Genomic DNA, 3510 nt, shown 5'->3' with positions numbered 1-3510 from the left:
AAACAAGAGTTTCTAGAAGCCAAGTAACAAAGGTTTCGAGACTTTTCTAATATAAAACTTCAGCTAAAGTAAATCTGGCCAGGTTCCATAACTTGAGAAATTATGAGAAGGAACAAAACTAATCTTTCACTTTCCCCAGAAGCCACAATTTCTACCTATTTGCTCTGTGGAATATCAACCAAACCAAGTTGAGACAGGAATAGCAGGAATAGTCCGTCACAGGTGGAAGGGGAAAGCCTTCAATCACGGTTTACCATCCCCACCCTTCATTATCATTTGAACCACAAAGAGTTAAGTATTACTTAAGTATAAGATAGCCAAAGATGTTACGTTTTAAATTTTCAGAAGCTACCATTTCAATCGCTTCTCGGCCTTTTGGCTAAGATCAAGTGCAGAAACTACCATTTCAAAAAGGAAACAAAAATTAAAAGTTCAACTCTTTTAAAAAAATCATTTTATTGGGGCTCTTACAGCTCTTATAACAACCCATACATCCATTGTAAAATGCACATTTGTACATATGTTGCCATCATCCTTTTCAAAATAATTTTTCTATTTGAGCCCTTGGTATCAGCTCATTTTTTTTCAACTCTTTAATAATCTTCAGGTAATTCCCCCTCCCCACATCATGCTCTTGTCTTAAAAGTAACTAAAATCTGATTCCTTGCAAATATATTCATCCTTCCCCTAATCTGATAAGTGCTTTATCTCTACCGCTATTGTTCTCAGTCACTTCACCATTAAGTACCTGACCTTTCCCTGCTTCTTGCAAAGTTGGCACAAGTGTTCACTAATTTCATGAGGTTTGAATCTAAGCATCATCAGGGCCCGTGAGTTGCTTCTGACTTATGACAACCCAGCAGTGTCAGAGTAAAATTATGCTCCATGGGTTTTCTATGAGGGAGTAGTCACAAGTAGATCAACAGGCCTTTCTTCCAAGCACTTCGGCAGAGACGTGAACCTCCAGCTTTTTAGGTTAGCAGCTAAGCATGCTAAACCATTTGCACCACCTGGGACTCCAAATCTGAGCATAAAAATCTCATATTCCCAGGGATCAATCAGATACACAATTCCCAAAAGATAACGCATTAGTTTAAAAGAATGAAGGTGGTGGTGGTAGTTACACAACTGCAACTCATCAAAAGTGTACACTAAAATTTACGTGAAATATACCTCAACAAGTATAAAAATAATAATAATACATTTACTACCTAAAATACAACTATTGGTCTTTCTTAATCTGGAACACAGAACATAGAAGAAAACCACAAGCTTAAGGAAATAATTAGTCCAAATAACTAATAGACCGTGGCAACCACAGCCTCTACTACCCTGAAATCAAAAGAACTAGATGGTGCCCAGCCACTACTACCAACAGCTCAGCGCTAGATCACAATAGAAGATACTCAACCAAGGGAGGGAAAATAACGGAGAACATATTTCTAAATCACAAAACAGACCAGACTTACTGATCTGAGAGACTGGTAGACCCCCAAACTGGGGCCTTCAAGCCTGAACGTGAAACCACCCCTTACTCTGGGATCAACGTTCTTCCAAACAATAGGTAAGAGCTATAAAGTAAGTTACAGCACCAGGAGGAATGCACTCCAGTACACGCTCAGAAGACAGAAAGGGGCAGGAAAGAAGGACGAATGGAAACGAGGAACCCAGGAGGGTTGTTGCTGCATCGAAGGTACTGAAACCAGTGTTCCAAAACAAATTGTGATAGGCTGCTACATGGAAATCTCCGTTGCTCTACAAACTTTGATCCAAATAGAATAAAGAGAATGCATTCATTGATTCATTCAACAAATAACTACTCAATATCAACAAATAATTGTGATCAAAGTTTATACCAAATCTGTCAACTTGGACTAGCTGGATTCTACCTGCAATGAGCTTTACTCACAAAGCTAACACTGTACCCACACATTGTCCCCAGAAATCATGCTACATGAGAAATGGCTATCTCTGATCATGAATAGCATCTTAATGTTGGCATCTACAGTAGAAGGGGCCTGGCCCATCTGCCATCTTCCTATAATAAGCCAGATAACCCCATACTCTAATACAAACACTTCCATCATAAGCAAAGAAATTATTAAGCACCTAGTGCATTTAGGTAACACAACCTTGTATGTTCATCTTTCTACTAGAAAACTCAAACACCTCAGAAGCATATTGAAGATGACAATGTTACCAGGGAATGGCCTTAACTGATTTTTCCTAGCATCCTCAGGGACCCAGAGGCTAAGTCAAACACCAGGAACTGAGCCTCCTGATCTCAAGGCAGCACATATAGGGAAATAACCTCTTCCTCAGATCTTAAAAAGACATTGGGCTTTGAAGTGCTGCTCCATTTATCATGACTAGCTGTAGGAGTGAGTTTGGGGATGTCACTTTACCTCTCTGACCCACAAGTTTACTCATCTGTAAAACAGGGATGCCAACATCGCCTCATATGATTACTTGGCAGAAAGAAGCCAACTCAACAGGATTCGATTTCTTTCCACATCTGAAATCACTTCAAACTAAATAAACACCCCACGACCCAAAGAGCCAATCTCAGGTCAACATGAACTTTTATTTGTCATTCTGTCCCCACTCCAGCCCCCTCCTTTTCCACCCCTCTACTTCCAGTTTTTCAAACTTTAGCTACTATGTTTAGAAGAGTGATTTAATTTTAGAAACCTGGAAAATTCTTCTGAGTCAATTGACCAAAACCTTAATCTGCCCCAAGGGGAATTCTGAGCAAAATAATTATGTCTGACAAGGGAAGAATTTTCTATGGCTAGTTCTCCAATTTAACCACTCGAATGCCACGAACGCTGCACATGAGGTGTGGGAAGCAATGGGAAGCAATCTAGAAGAGACTCCCCGGATTCCCAGAAAGGAAATGACCTCCTCATCTCCAAACCCCTCCCTCCCTAATCTTAGGCAGTAAAAGCTTACCAGGTGACATAAACGCTGCGGCCCTGTGTGAAAGAAATTCGACTAAACCTTACCCCTCAAACTCTCCCCCAAAGGCAGGGAGGTCCAGGGACAATTTTCTCTTCAATGGACAGATAAGGGACCCAATATACCGAAGGGACCCAATATACCGCGCCCAAGGTCATTCAAGTCAGTGAGCAGTCTCGTGTCTCCCGGAGATCACACTGCAGGTTCCTTGCCGGGATGGGGGGGTGCTGTCTGGTCCCCCCAACCCCCACCCCGCCCCCGCAAGTGTGAGCACTGGTCTCGGCATTTCCGAAACAAGCCACAACAAGCTCTGCAGTGCTGGTAAAGAGGCTGACGCGAGGAAGAAACAGATGCTCCCGAGCAGCGAGACGGGCTCCCTCGGAGGGCACAGCCTCCTCCAAGGTTATTACCCGACCCCACCGGCCCCCCCGACCGAGAGCTCTGCACTGGCCTCCGAGTCCCCAGCCGGCCGCTCCGGGACGCCGGCGTCCCTGAAGCCAGCACTGGCCGCCTGAAGCCCCGGGCAGCAGAAACCGCACTTCATTCCAGCGC

General features: G+C 43.4%; 1 pseudogene; it reads left to right on the top strand.

The window, feature by feature from the left end:
* The first annotated feature begins 359 nt into the window (after positions 1-359).
* LOC115872813 lies at positions 360-534 on the top strand (annotated as a pseudogene).
* Positions 535-3510: the final 2976 nt, after the last annotated feature.

Source organism: Echinops telfairi, unplaced genomic scaffold, assembly GCF_000313985.2.
Source record: "Echinops telfairi isolate 266 unplaced genomic scaffold, ASM31398v2 ScPeMD7_7457;HRSCAF=8495, whole genome shotgun sequence".
Taxonomy (NCBI): domain Eukaryota; kingdom Metazoa; phylum Chordata; class Mammalia; order Afrosoricida; family Tenrecidae; genus Echinops; species Echinops telfairi.
This window is presented reverse-complemented; position numbering and strand designations above follow the sequence as displayed.